The following is a 15,945-nucleotide window of genomic DNA, read 5'->3' as shown; positions in this document are numbered from 1 at the left end:
GCCCAGGAGCTGTCGTATGATCAGACCATGTTCCTGCACAATCAGACACACAGGCTGGGCCAGGGCACAGGGGGGCATTTGCCCCCCAGACCGGTCCCCAAGTAGCTGTTCAGAGCCACTGGGGGACCACACTGTACCTTTGAATGTAGTTAGATGCCGGCCTGGCCACATCACAGGGAGGCAGACACGCACACTGCACTGCAAGCTTTGTGCTGCGTCTGTAGAAGTGACGTCACACAGCACGCCTGGAGCTGCTTGATCCTGCCGGAGAGGAGCTCATGGATTAGAGACCTCAGTGGATGGCGGTAAATATGAGGTCATCAATCACAGTGTCGGGGAATGATGTCTAGAATGAAGGGGTAGCAGGACGCTAGTGACCTCCTGATAAGTTCAAATAGGATTCCATACAGTCAGGTCAGCGTGTGAGGGAGTGGTAGAGGATTCTCACTTCCCTTTAAAGCTGTTTTAGTAATTCTGTGTAGTATAGTCATCATAAAATGTATTGCTTATGATATGGCCATTATGTGGCAGCAGTGTTGCATATTGATACTACTGTACCCTGTATGTCAGTTGGGGTACGCAGGGTTAACTAGTTTGGTCCGCCCCCCAGTGACAGTTTGAGACAGAGGGATGACTGGGAGTTGAGTTCCGCCATTTTGAGTAGGTTAAGAAGTGACAGTCAGTACGGACAGACGTGACAGGAGCAAGAGAGAAAGAACAAGGACGGGTGTGTGTGGGAATATGGAGGATTAGCAGCAACGGGCACACTACAGTACAGTCTGCGCTCAATAAGTCAGTTTGTGGACTTTGGCCTCTTTCAGCCAGTAGGCATTATTGAACGTGTCAGGACTAGGGCAGCCACATTAGCAAGGTGGTCCCTGATAGAGCCAGGCAGCGGGAGCCGTGGGGTGAAGAAGGAGCTTCCCCACGTGTAATTCCAGAGCCAGTTTTCCCCTAGGGCTCAGACACACAGTGAGGAGCACTGTGTCTGGACTGTGACTGTATCTTAACACCTTCAAGTGCCGTGATATACAAACTGCTTTGTATCTGTAATCCCCTGTTTTCCAAGGTCATGCTGGTAAAGTAAACTAAATTGTGTTATTTTCAAAGTGCTGTGTCATCTCTCGTTATAGGCTCAGAAGAACTGCATTCACCAGAACCGAGCATGACAGAGAGTAGAGACTTCCACCAAGTACAGCACCAAGTACAGCACATCACACACACCCAGGGACAAGTAAGTCCCCATATTTCTGTAGCGAGCCGGGGTGAGGAAGATAAGATAGCACCCCTCTCCACTGACTACCACGCCCCCCCTTTACGAGCGGCCACTCTGCTGGGGCTCTGTGTGAGTTATTGCAGGAGTCTGAGCTTTGCTGCAGATCAGGTGGCACTGTTAGTGCCAGGTCTCCAGCTCCAGCATCACCAGATCTGCTGGAAAATTCAGACTCCTGCAAGAAATCACACTGAGCCCCAGAAGAGTGACCACAGACATCAGCATACGGAATCCTGCACTGACTGATCAACCTTGACCTACAGGACATCACTATACTATACTATGCTACTCCAGGCGGCGGGGGGGGGGCGACTGGAGGCATTTGACCCAGGTACAGCAGTTGGGGGTGCCTTTATTCAACCTGATGCAATGGTCTGAGGTGTCTTTCAAGCAGCTGCATTTTGCCACCCCCTGGTATGGGATTTGATCATTCTCTGAGCTGGTTATGAAAACTACAGCTGGATCAGAGAAAGTGTAACATGCAGGCTCCCTGAATTCAATTGCACTCACATCTTTCAGGTGCAATTGAAGCCCTGCCTGCTAGCACTACCGGGTCAAGGTAATGTCAGCATCGTGACCAGGTCATCCGATAACGCTGCTAACGTCACTCACCTGCAACCCATAGGTCCAGTGAACGTAGGTATGGTAAGAACTCCAATGGAGCTGAAATAATTGAAAATTTATAATTAGTGTTGAGCGAACATGCTCGACACTGCTCGGTACTCGCCCGAGCATCACACTACTCGGGATGTTCGGCGAGCACCGAGCATTTCCGGGTTACTCGGGCAGGAGCTCGGGTCTCCGCCCTGCATGTTTGGCGCTCTTTACAGAGCCAATGAACATGCAGGGATTGCCAGCCAGTCACTGTAATGCTGCAGCCATGTTGGTTGTGGCATTACAGTGATTGGCTGGCTGCACAGCGTCACCTCGAGTATTTAAAACCGGGCGCCGTCATCTTGGACACAGTCGCTCCGGATTAGACAGTGTAGGGACAGCGCTGCTGATTTAGGGAGAGATAAACTGCAAAATAGTTAGTGTAGGGTCTGTAAAGGCTGCCAGAACAAACAAACAGTCCTTTTCAGGACTAATATCCATCCCAGATACCAGGCAGGCAGGCTGTATAGGAGACACAGTGGTTATACCAGCAAACGCTGCATTACAGTCCTGTGTGCTCCTGTTGCTGAAATTGCTGGACTTAGCACCAGGTGTCGGGGGCCAGGAAAAATCCTTTTTTTTCATCTAAATCCTCCTTTTTTTTTCCTCCTTCACACTGTACAAATACCCGTCTTATTAACCTTTTGGTGTCCCCCCCCCCCCCAAAAAAAAATATCTCTATTTAAAAAAGTGTGGTATACCCCAGTAAACAAGAACTGTGGTTTTGCCATCCCACGGTAAAAAATCTCTATTATTCAGGTTTTGGTAGTTTTTTCCGTAAAGAAAAACAGTAGTGTCTTCTGACTGTTGTGACACAAAAATATATCTGTTGAAAATAGTCTTGTGTAGGCCCGACATCCCAGTGTGGTTTCGCAGTTCCACGGGTCAAATCGCTGTACTATCAAGTTTTGGGCCTTTGGTATCTAAAAAAAAAGCAGTTTGAGTGTGTCGCTCACTGTTCAGCCGCAAATATCTCTATTTAAAAAAGTGTGGTATACCCCAGTAAACAATAACTGTGGTTTTGCCATCCCACTGTAAAAAATCTCTATTATTCAGCTTTTGGTAGATTTTTCCGTAAAGAAAAACAGTAGTGTCTCCTGACTGTTGTGACACAAAAATATATTTGTTGAAAATAGTCTTGTGTAGGCCCAACATCCCAGTGTGGTTTCGCAGTTCCACGGGTCAAATCGCTGTACTATCCAGTTTTGGGCCTTTGGTATCTAAAAAAAAAAGCAGTTTGAGTGTGTCGCTCACTGTTCTGCCGCAAATATCTCTATTTAAAAAAGTGTGGTATACCCCAGTAAACAATAACTGTGCTTTTCCTCTTCCACGGTTCTAATCTACTCTTTATTACCCTTTTTCCATTGATAGTGCAAGTGTAAGCTATTTTACTTCATTTACAATGGGCAAGGCGCGTGGCAAGGGACGTGGAAGTGGACGTTCAGGTGATGGTTCGTGCAGAGGATGGGGCCGTGGCCAAGGTGAAAATGTGCCACAACCAACAGCCACATCTTCTCGCTCCCACTTCTTGACCGAATTACTAGGGAAGCACAGAACAACACCAGTATTGAGAACTGATCAGTGTGAACAGGTTATTAATTGGATAGCAGATAATACTTCCAGTTACCTGGGCACCACCACCTCCGGTCTGTCTTCCACACGGTCAACTCTTAGTAGCCGTGAGTCTCGACCGCATACTCCTCCTCACCCTGATGCTCCTTCCTCCCACCATGCCGAGTGTCGTCAGACAGCAAGTGATCCCACACTTGGACACTCTGAAGAGCTGTTCACTGGTCCATTTCCATATTTGGGCCCCTCGCCTGATACGCTTGAAGTGGTGGAAGAGGAGATCCCATGTTGCCCAAATATTTGAACAGCCACGGCCACAGGAAGTCGACGTTGGCAATCTGTCACAAGAGGTGGACGATGACGAGACACAATAGCCAGGAAGTGAGGAGGAGGATCGTGGTGCGCAAGTGGAAGAGGAGGAGGTGGTGGATGATCTAGCAACTGACCCAACGTGGAAGGAGGACATGCAGAGTGAGGCCAGCAGCACACAGGGGGAGGGAGGCAGAGTACCCCAACAGGCAGGAAGAAGCAGTGTGGTGGCCGCAGACAGAAGGCAGGCAACCGTTCCCCGTAACACCAACACGAGGGACGTTGCCAGTACAAGCGGTAGGTCTTCCAGAGTCTGGAATTTTTTTAAAGACTCTGCTGATATCCCCAAAAAGGCCATATGTTCCACCTGCCATGCCAGCATCAGCAGGGGTGACAAAACTACCAGCCTGACCACCACCAGCATGATCAGGCACATGGCAGCAAAGCACCCGACTTTGTGGGGCGAAACCCAGGGTCCACGACCAGTGTCAGCGGGTGTCACCACTGCTTCTTCCACTGTTGTGCGTGCAACAGAACCCCCTGTTGTGTGTGCAAGGCAATCCCCTGTCCATACTGCATGTAAAGATGCCCCGTCCTCTCAGTCTTCACTTGTTATGGCAGTTTCTCAAGAAACAGCATCAACGTCCACGTCCACGTCCCACCGCAGCGTTCAATTGTCCATATCCCAGACCTTTGAACGAAAGCGGAAATTCGCAGCTAACGCCCCACAGACCACAGTCCTAAATTCGCACATTTCACGACTGCTTGCGTTGGAAATGCTGCCTTTTAGGCTGGTGGAGACGGAATCCTTCCGCAATCTTATGGCGGTGGCCGTCCCTCGGTACTCGGTCCCCAGCCGACACTATTTTGCCCGGTGTGCCATCCCCGCACTACACAAGCACGTGTCCCAAAGCATCTGCCGTGCCCTCAACAACGCAGTTACTGGGAGAGTCCACCTGACAACGGACACGTGGACAAGTGCTTGTGGCCAGGGACGGTACATCTCTCTGACGGCATGGGTAAACATAGTGGAAGCCGGGACCCAGTCGGACCTTGGGACGGAACACATCCTCCTCACAATGAGGATTGTGGGCCCTATGTCAGTCAGAGTTGCCCCCACAGTGTACAGCTCCTGCGCATCCTCCTCCTCCTCCTCCTCCTCATGTTCAGCCTCCATCTCAGATATCACCACATCAGTTACAAGCTGGAAGCATTGCAGTACTGCCTCCGCCAAGCGGCAACAGGCTGTGCTGAAACGCATAAGCTTAGGTGATAAACCTCACACTGCTTGTGAGTTGTGGACAGCTGTGAAAGAGCAGGCAGATCTGTGGCTGAGACCGCTGAACCTACATCCCGGCATGGTCGTGTGTGACAATGGCTGTAACCTGGTGGCGGCTCTGAGGCGAGGTGAGATCACACACGTACCATGCCTGGCTCATGTGCTTAACCTCGTGATTCAGCGGTTTCTTAAATCGTACCCCGAGTTGCCAGATCTGCTCGTGAAAGTACGCCGCCTGTCAGCTCATTTTCGCAAGTCGGCTACAGCTTCCGCCGCCCTTGCTGTGTTGCAGCAGCGTTTGCAGCTTCCAGCACACCGACTGGTGTGTGATGTCCCTACACGTTGGAACTCTACCCTCCACATGTTGCAAAGGATTTGTGAGCAGAAGAGAGCAGTTGTGGAGTACCAGCTGCAACAAGGCCGTCGATATTTAGGTCAGACTCCACACATAAGACCTCAGGAGTGGACCTGGATGTCTGACATATGTACCATCCTGACAAACTTTGAGGAGGCCACCAAGATGGTGAGTGGCGATGACGCCATCATTAGTGTCAGCATCCCACTTGTCTGTCTTTTGCAACGCTCTCTGCAGAGAATTAAAGAGGAGGCATTGCAGCCAGAGTATGATGAGATGGATCAAGAAGCCGTAGCGGGCGATTACACACAGCCCAGCCTCATCTCATCCCAACGTGCATTGGGGGACAATGAGGGAGAGGAGGAGGAGGAGGAGGAGGAGGAAGAACAGGAGCTGCTATCATGCGTTGTAGACGGTAGTACCTGTACAAGTGTCATACCGTCGGTTCAGCGTGGGTGGCCTGAGGACAGGGGGGAGGAGGAAGAGGAGGAGGAGGAGGAGGAGAGCATGGTCAGTCGTCATCTTGGTGAGGACACGGAAATCTTGCCCGTTACCAGTCTGGCACGCATGGCTGACTTTATGTTACGCTGCCTTAACCGTGACCCTCGCGTTGTCAAAATGTTGGGTGACAGTCATTACTGGTTGGTGACACTTGTAGACCCCCGCTACAAGGAGAACTTTCACTCTCTTATTCCTGAGGTGGAGAGGTCTACAAAAATGGGGCAGTACCAGAAGGCCCTTGCTGCAGAACTGTTAAAAAAATTCCCATCTGAACACGCTAGCGGCAGAGGTCACAGTTCGTTGCCCAACCAAGGCGTACAGGCGAGAGAGATGCAACTCCAATCCAGCAGAGGCAGGGGAACACTGTCAACATTCTGGGACAGTTTTCTGACACCCGCCCAGCTTACAGGCCCTGAGGCGCGGAGTACTCTCACAAGGAGTGGAAAGTTTCAAAAGATGGTGAGGGAGTACCTTGCCGAGCGTACCAGCGTCCTCCGTGATTCCTCTGTGCCTTTTAATTATTGGGTATCCAAGCTGGACACTTGGAATGAACTCGCTCTGTACGCCTTGGAGGTCCTGGCCTGCCCTGCCGCTAGCGTGTTATCGGAGCGTGTTTTTAGTGCCGCTGGGGGAATTATAACTGATAAGCGCACTTGCCTGTCAACTGACAATGCTGACAAGCTGACCCTTATCAAAATGAACAAGGGCTGGATTGGGCCAGACTTCTCATCACCACCAAATGACAGCAGAGTAACATAAAGTCAAATCCACTGTGTTATTTCGGGAGGTGCATTCACATGCACCGCTTCACACCCACACATGGGTATACGCTTCCTCGTTTCGGCTGTTTTATCTTCTTCTCCTTATCCTCAGCCTCCACCACCACTATACCACCAGGGTTCCAGCATTGCAAGTTCCTCCATCCTTATTTTTGGCAGCTTTTGCTTGCAAGGCATAAGCAAATACTATGGGACACCCACTCCCCAATAATGGGACTTATGTTTGTAATATGCTGTACTGCATGGCTCTTGTAAGGGGCATTGCAAGTTGCTCCGTCCTAATTTTTGGCAGCTTTTACTTGGAAAGCATAAGCAAATACTATGGGAGACCCACTCCCCAATAATGGGACTTATGTTTGTAATATGCTGTACTGCATGGCTCTTGTAAGGGGCATTGCAAGTTGCTCCATCCTAATTTTTGGCAGCTTTTGCTTGCAAGGCATAAGCAAATACTATGGGAGACCCACTCCCCAATAATGGGACTTATGTTTGTAATATGCTGTACTGCATGGCTCTTGTAAGGGGCATTGCAAGTTGCTCCATCCTAATTTTTGGCAGCTTTTGCTTGGAAAGCATATGCAAATACTATGGGAGACCCACTCCCCAATAATGGGACTTATGTTTGTAATATGCTGTACTGCATGGCTCTTGTAAGGGGCATTGCAAGATGCTCCGTCCTAATTTTTGGCAGCTTTTTCTTGCAAGGCATAAGCAAATACTATGGGAGACCGACTCCCCAATAATGGGACTTATGTTTGTAATATGCTGTACTGCATGGCTCTTGTAAGGGGCATTGCAAGTTGCTCCGTTCTAATTTTTGGCAGCTTTTGCTTGCAAGGCATAAGCAAATACTATGGGAGACCCACTCCCCAATAATGGAACTTATGTTTGTAATATGCTGTACTGCATGGCTCTTGTAAGGGGCATTTCAAGTTGCTCCGTCCTAATTTTTGGCAGCTTTTGCTTGCAAGGCATAAGCAAATACTATGGGAGACCCACTCCCCATTAATGGGACTTATGTTTGTAATATGCTGTACTGCATGGCTCTTGTAAGGGGCATTGCAAGTTGCTCCATCCTAATTTTTGGCAGCTTTTGCTTGCAAGGCATAAGCAAATACTATGGGAGACCCACTCCCCAATAATGGAACTTATGTTTGTAATATGCTGTATTGCATGGCTCTTGTAAGGGGCATTGCAAGTTGCTCCGTCCTAATTTTTGGCAGCTTTTGCTTGCAAGGCATAAGCAAATACTATGGGACACCCACTCCCCAATAATGGGACTTATGTTTGTAATATGCTGTACTGCATGTGATGCGCCCCCTGGGCCGTGTGTACACGTGTGTGGGATACCCGGTGCCGGGTCTCTGGGGTCTGTAGTCTCCGTGGCGGTGACCCGGTCCCGTGGCTCAGGCTGGTCAAACCAGTGGCAGTCTTTCTTAGGTTTTGAGGTTAATTGTCCGACTGCGCCACCCGTGGATTGCGGTCAGAGAGTACCACCGCTGCGAGGCAGACCGCTGAGGCTGGTGTTGTGTGTGCAGAAGAGAATGGGATAACTCCCCACGGGAGGAGTATAGCCTCAGGGCAGTGAGTGTGGATGATGGGGGTGATGGTGCACGAGCGCAGCAGGAATGATTCAGAGTCTTTGCAGTGCAGTTCAGGGTCTTTACTGATGATTATAAGGTAGACCCTCCCGGGAGTACTGGCTAGCATAAGAGGCATGGTCAGTCTGTGAGCAAGCAGGAGTTCCCCTGGCCAGGTGGAGTTGTAGGCCTCCCCGTCTGTCTGCACTCTTCCTGGCTACCTTGCTGTAAGCGGGTAGAAGTAGCCCACGTCCCTGAGTGTACCGTGTAGTGCTCACCCGTATGGCTGGTGACTTGGGGCCTTCTGTTAGCCTCCGCTCCACGACGACGGTGCTGGTCCCTTGCTTGTGACTGAGCCTCCGGGCTTCTATGGCCAGAGGACCTGAAATCCCCTGCCGGCTGGTTTCTGCTGCTGGATATATAAGTCCTCACAGCCTCGGACTCCTGTGTCCGGTTCCTATTGTCTTCTGCCAGGGCGAGCTCTGCTCAGCTTCCAGTCCCTCGTCTTTAGCTCCTAGCTCCTACAGAGCTCCTTGCTGTTACTTTCCCTTGCTCTCACTCTGACTCTGACTGTTCTCTGTTCTCTGACTCACTCAACCCCGCCCCAGATCCAGTTTATAAGGGCAGAATTCTCCCCTCCCAGGACTGGGGCAGGAGGATGTTCCATGTTTAAGGGATCCTGACCAGTAAACCTCCCACTTGCTCTCCGACGTAATATCTCTATTACTGTGGTGACCAGACACCTGGGGTGCCACACATGGCTCTTGTAAGGGGCATTGCTGTTCCTCATAATTTTTGGAAAGCCTTCCATTCACTGCTTAGGCCAACAGTGCACAGGAGACCCAGTTGCTATAAATGGAAAAAAAAGTTTAGTTAACGCCCTCTGACCTCCATGTCATTTCCAAGGGGCATTGGAGTGCCTCGAAATTTTTGGTAGGCATTGCACTCACTGTATGCCCTATAACTGTGCAGCCGAACCGCTCCTTTTGTTACAGAAACATATCCTACAAGACATATCTGGTTGACTGGCCTGATATTGATGTGAATGGTCCCTGTTCCTCCTGCTCTTTCTCCTTTGCCACTACCTCATCCATCATTTATCACCTGAAGCTTTGTTTTAACGGGAGTCATAGAACTTGGATAGTAGCAGGAAAACATACAGCTATCCTCGGAGGAGGTAGGATATGCGCCAAAACGCTGACCACCTCAGGCCTAGCCGCTACTACATACATGCGCTTGCATTACAACAAAACAAAGCAGATGCTAACTTCTATCATCCTCATCATGCTCCTCACCTTGGCACTCTCAACTCCCCTGATGGAGAAGCCAGGGCCCACCGGAGGAGTCTGATAGTCCGGTGGGCTCGGCAAATGCTGCCCTAAAGCAGGCCAGGCTAAGAAAAGTGTGGGAAAGGTTACCGGGACAAATAGGGGTGGCTGGGGACCGAGTATGGCCACCCGGCCACCCCCTGGAGGCTGGGGAGCAAGCGGGGACACCAGGCGGCTGGGGACTGAGTATGGATACCAGGCCGCCGACACAGCCATGGCGTGGTGGCCAGATTCCGCCTCCACATGCCTAAAAGGCCCAATTTAAAGTGCAAGCAAGCAAGCAGTATGGTATTGCAGCCTGGGGGTGGGTGGCAGGCTGCATACTTGCGCTTGCATTGCAAGGAATGGGAGAGGTACAATTGAACACTGCCCTGGGACAAGGACTTGAATGGGGATAGTTGCAAGTCTGCAACGACAGGTGCAAGGTGGGAGGCATCTTGGCATGTACCATGAACAGGGGTTTGGCATGCACACACTACAGCGGAATAGGCTCTCCTTCCCACTAAATGCACTGGGGAGGGCACAGGTAATGTTTTGGTATACGCGCTTAATCTTATGTATAAGGCACACCAGGACAAATAGGGGCGGCTGGGGACTGAGTAAGGATACCTCGCTGCCGAAGCAGCCATGAGGTAGTGGCCAGCTTCGGCCTCCTCCAAACTAAAAGGCCCCATTTCAAGTGCAAGCTAGCAGTATGGAATTGCAGTCTGGGGGTGGGTGGGTGGCAGGCTGCACACTTACACTTGCATTAAAAGAAAACATAGCAGATGCTAACTTCTGTCATCATCATCATGCTCCTCACCTTGGCACTCTCAAATCCACCGATGGAGAAGTCAGGTCCCACCGGAGGAGTCTGGTTCTCTGGTGGGCTCGTCCAATGCTGCCTAAAGCAGGCCGGGCTAAGAAAAGTGTGTGGGGGGATGTTCCAAGGAGAAATAGGGGCGGCTGGGGACTGTTTATGGACACCCGGCTGCCCCCAGGCGGCTGGGGACCGTGTGTGGACACTTGGCCGTGGGGCGGCTGGGGACCGAGTATGGACACCCGGCCGCCGGGCGGCTGGGGACTGAGTATGGATTCCAGGCCGCCAACACAGCCATGACGTGGTGGCCGGATTCCGCCTCCACATGCCTAAAAGGCCCAATTTCAAGTTCAAGCAAGCAAGCAGTATGGTATTGCAGCCTGGGGGTGGGTGGGTGGCAGGCTGCATACTTGCGCTTGTATTGCAAGGAATGGGGGAGGTACAATTGAACACTGCCCTGGGACTAGAACTTGCATGGGGATAGTTGCAAGTCTGCATCTTCTGATGCGGCAAGGATCACTTATGATGGGCACACTTTTAGACAGTGACCTGGGAGTCAGAGATGCTTCCAGGGGTCTTCCCCATGCTGTTCCCATGTCTTTTCAGCACTTTATGCATGTGTCACACAGCACATGGCCAGATAAGGTTGTAAAATGTTAAAATGACATTTCCCGGTGAATGCATTTGTCATAGTTGAAAGCAATACAAAAGTGCAAAAACGCATAAAAAATGCTACTTGTGAACATAGCCGAAGGTGTGGAGGAGTATTTTTGTTTTTGGTCATTTATTTTAACTTATACACAAGTCTTTTCCCTGGAAAGGATGTTCCTTAACATATTTCACAGGAAAAAAGTTTCACTTTCGTTTTTGAGCGTTTTATTGTGAGCCCGTAAAAGTGGCTTAATACCTCTGACCACGTTGTTGACAGCAGTGACCTGGGGGTCAGAAATGCTTCCTGGGGCAATCCCCATGCTGTCCCCATGTCATTTGAGCACTGTCACTATCGTTTTGGGCACTTGTTAGGCTTTTAAAAGACTGCCGGGGGTGCCACCGCAAAAATGCTCGAGTCTCCCATAGACTAACATTGGGCTCGTTGCTCGGGTCGAGCACCCGAGTATCACGGCGAGCTCAGCCCGAGCTTCGAGCACCCGAGCATTTTAGTGCTCGCTCAACACTATTTATAATGCAATTTATTGTGATCTGACAGTAAAGAGTGCTTGGGCCAAGACGTTTGGAAGATTGAGGAGACAGTATGGGCAAGGGGAAAATGAGTGGGGAGACAGTATGAATATGAGGAAATGTGTGAGGAGACAGTATGTGGAGTGAGGCTGAGGGAAATGTGTGAGGAGACCATGGGGAGGGGGAATGTATGGTGGGAGAAAAAAATGTGAGGAGATAGTAATGAGGGAAATAGCATGAGGTTACAGTATTGGGGGAGAAAAGTATGAGGGGGCATATTATAGATACTAGGTAGTGTGGGAGTTAAGCAGGGGAGAAGGGGCATAGGGGCACAGCATGCCAAGGAGGGGGAATGTGATGCGGGGGCACAGTATAATGGCTAGGTAGTTTGGTGTAAGGCAGTATAGAGAGGGGGCAGCATGGGGAACAGTGTGAGGGCACAGCATAGAGGGGACAGTATGCTGAGGAGGGTGAGTATGGGACAAGGGCATACTATAGTGACTTGACAGTATAGGTGGACACAGTGTGATAGGACATTGTGAAAAGGTGGTCCAGTATGGAAAGGAGAGGAGAATGTGGAGGCCATGGACCATAAGAGGGACAGTGTACAGGACATATTTTGTGCAAGGAGCACAGTGAAGGGTAATTATTCAGGTGCACAGTATAGGGCTGATATTTTTATTCAGAAGCATTATAATGACACTGTTATTTGAGGGAATTCTATAGCGATGAGCTGTGGATGTCAAGGGTCATGATGGCATCTGGACAAGATGGAGAAGAAAAAAATAACTAATCAGAGCAGATGTCACCTATAAGGTACCTGAATATAATTGTTTATTTGTGATACTATGTCTCATCAGTACTGTGGTTCCTGTATGGTCCTGTATGGTCCGCAGTCTGATAATGGCTGGTAACAACAACTCCCAGTATCTTTTTACAATTGTTAAGAACATACTGGAAGTTGTAGATCCTTGCAATACAATTGTATATAGGGCTGACCTGAAATTGCAATTGATCGCTGTACTGAGCTTGGTGCAAATTATGGAACTTATTTTAATCCCAATAACTATTAATTCAAATCTACGTTGTTCATAGGAAAACCCCTTTAAGACTGGGATCTAAGAGGTAATGTTTCTCTTTGAGGAGAATGCAGAAAAAGCATTTGTGAAGTGTTGAGCATCCTATCTGATGTATATATCTCATCACGTTCTTGTTAAGTAAAGAAAAGTTTGTTTTTGGACTTTGGTCTCACTCATTCATCTGTATCTCATCTGGTCCTGGCCTGCCAAGTCAAACGATAGTATGCGGTCTGCAGAGCCGTATCGCCAACGTAACAGCAGCACATACCTAGCCAAGTCCCACATTTTCCTGTAGCGTGGCAGAATGTGGATGATGCTCCCCTCATCCACGACTGCTGCCCCGAACCACGTTACATTCGCACGTTAGTTGTTCTCATTTTGGAGGCATATTTATTGTTTGTATACAAAGGGGGAGACTGCAAATGTGCAATTGAAATAAATTGTCTCTGATACCTTTAGTTTATTTAGCATCTCATCAGGCATTCAGTACCCCATTACTTCAGTTATCTTCAATGTAAAATTCTGCAGGCTACAGGGATTTAGAAAGTATATAGCTAAATGGACTGCGAAAGTAACAGTTGCATATGAGCCATATTGCCCCTTTGCTAAATATAAAAACACAATATTATGAATGGCACATTGTAAGTGGGGCCCTGTAACAATTTCTGTATTTGATCCCAGGAGCATCAAATTACAACTCTGGCAGAAAAGGAGCTATTTTGTCAATAGCTATATACTAGGGAGTTGCTTCAGATGTGTAAGGGTGCTTTCACATTGTGTTCTGTGTCCCCGTCGGGGCATATGTCCTAAAAATTCCACGCAAAACGGGGCCTGGACGTATGCTGTGACGGGGGCAATAGACTGCAATGGTGACGGCAGAGTGAACGTGTGTTTTTGGGAGTGTACGCCCACGGGAGGCGGACACTCAGACGTAGGCTGCGGCGTCTGAGTGTCCGCCTCCTGTGGACATACACTCCCGAAAAAAGTGCACGGCAGAGCGCACGTTCGCTCTGCCGTCACCATTGCAGTCTATGGTCCCCTTCACAGCATACGTCCAGATCCCGTTCTGCGGGGAATTTTAGGACGTATGCCCCGACAGGGACACAGATCGCAATGTGGAAGCACCCTAAGAGTGGTGGAGTGTACTGTCATGTTACGACCCCTGAAGACAACAAGACTCAATATGGAGTCATTACAAAAGAAGTTAGGGACAGTCTCCTTTCAGAATTTCCTGGGGCCGCATGCCTATATTTTCTCCCTAAAGTACATAAAAGCATGTCATCACCACCAGGACGCCCTATCATGTCTGGAAACGGGAGTTTATGCGAGGCCATCGAAAAGTACCCGGATCATTTCCTTAAACCGGTGGTTGAAACACTACCGTCCTATTTGAGAGACACTGTTGATGTCCTTAAAGGGGTTTTCCCGTGAACAAAAGTTCATTTTAATCAATGGCTGTGTCTGACCGTGTACTGAACATGGTCTGATCATACCACAGCTCCTGGGCAGGGGAGGAAGCAAAAGAGTATACAGACATTTCAGCAGCGGATTGCAGCTGATTCTTTCTTTGAAGTAAAACATTGTTTAAAAACAGGGAGGGAAAATTTTTTACCTCACTGAAAGAATCAGCTGTGATCCCCTGCTGTAATGTCTGTATACTCTTTTGCTTTCTCCCCTGCCCAGGAGCTATGGTATGAACAGACCATGTTAGGTACACGGTCAGACACAGTCATTGATTAAAAGGAACTTTTGTTCGTGGGAAAACCCCTTTGATAAGGGGGAAAATATTCATGTGGATAATGACATGTGTCTCGTTACATTGGATATCGAATCTTTATACACTTCTATAAGACATCAGGATGGCATTGAGGCTGTGAGGACATTCCTGTGTATGACCAATCTGGACCCTGAATTTACCACATTTTACTTACTTTCCTGGACTTTGCCGTCAGTCACAATTTTTTTCTTAAAGATGTCCCTTACGTACAGCTCCAAAGGACGCCTATGGGGGCGGCTTTTGCACCCGCATATGCCAATATCTTCCTGGGGCTGTGGGAAAGGAAAATTTTCTTTACTATTCGAACGGCCTCTGTTGAGGAAGTCCTTTTTTGGGTGAGATATATCGATGATATTCTGCTAATTTGGCAGAGTATTGAAGACGAATTGTTAAGATTTGTACAGACCATCAATCTAAGTGATATAAATATCAGAATAACAAGTAAATATAGCAAAAATTCCATAGACTTTTTGGTTAACCTTATTTTTAAAGTGGAGGATGGTCTGATCAACACCAAGGTCTATATAAAGACCACTGCTGTGAACTTTTACATGCCTCGTCTTCGCACCCTCGCCCTCTTATCAACAGTATTACAACTGGCCAATTTCTGAGAACACGCAGGATATGTTCGAATGATGATTCTTTCTACACACAGGTCCGGAAATTATCCTCAAGATTTAAAGAAAGGGGATACTCAAACAGAAGCCTTAAGAGAGACATGAAAAGATTATCTAATATGAACATAACTGACCTTCTCAGGCCAAAAAAGAAAAAAACTCTTTTTGAACAAAAGGTAAGATTTGTATCTACCTACAATGACAAATGGCGCCAACTAAGAGGAGCACTTCACAGATATTGACCGATCATTAGAAATGATTGTACCTTGGCCAATTATACCATCTGAACATCTTTCAATGTCTTGTGGAGGTGTAACACTCTGAAGATCATGTAACCTAAAAGATCTTCTTGTCCACAGCAGCTATGAAGGACCAAAGTTGGAAAGGGCATTCAGTTCTAGGGGTCCAAAATGGGGATTCTTCCCCCTGCAGTAACTGCATTGCCTGTCCAAACATGCTCAGGGTTTCTTACTTTACATCAAATGATGGACAAAGGACCTTTACGATTACCCAACAAATTACATGCAACACTATTGGTGTTGTTTATTATGCAATGTGCCCATGCAAATTAATATATATGTAGGACTGGCTTCAAGACAGCTTAAAACCTGCGTAAAAGAACATGTGCGGGATATAAAAAATGCATCAGATGTAACCGACATGACAATCATTAAGCCTCTACCGAAACATTCCAGAATTGCTCATAACTGTGATGCAAACCTCCTCAAAGTGATTGGCATCAATCGGGTCCGGATAGATAGCCGAGATGGCAACTGGAAGAAAAATTTAGCCATCTTGAAACAAGGTGGATTTCAAGGTTGAATACCATCATGCCTAACGGATTAAATTAGGTCATTAGTTTTGCCC

The 15,945-nt window shown here is 48.4% G+C and overlaps 1 long non-coding RNA gene across 1 annotated transcript; it reads left to right on the top strand.

Moving 5' to 3' along the window:
• The first annotated feature begins 636 nt into the window (after nucleotides 1-636).
• LOC141258185 (uncharacterized) lies at nucleotides 637-15,257 on the top strand. Its single transcript, XR_012318231.1, has 3 exons — nucleotides 637-727; nucleotides 1,134-1,234; nucleotides 15,117-15,257. It is a non-coding gene; the product is annotated as an uncharacterized lncRNA (long non-coding RNA).
• The last annotated feature ends 688 nt before the right edge of the window (nucleotides 15,258-15,945 follow it).

The sequence above is a fragment of the Phyllobates terribilis genome, unplaced genomic scaffold (assembly GCF_046119375.1).
Source record: "Phyllobates terribilis strain yellow unplaced genomic scaffold, ASM4611937v1 Scaffold_3__8_contigs__length_932513732, whole genome shotgun sequence".
In the NCBI taxonomy this organism is placed as follows: Eukaryota; Metazoa; Chordata; class Amphibia; order Anura; family Dendrobatidae; genus Phyllobates; species Phyllobates terribilis.
The sequence above is the reverse complement of the archived record's forward strand: the minus strand, read 5'-3'. Positions and strand labels throughout refer to the sequence as shown.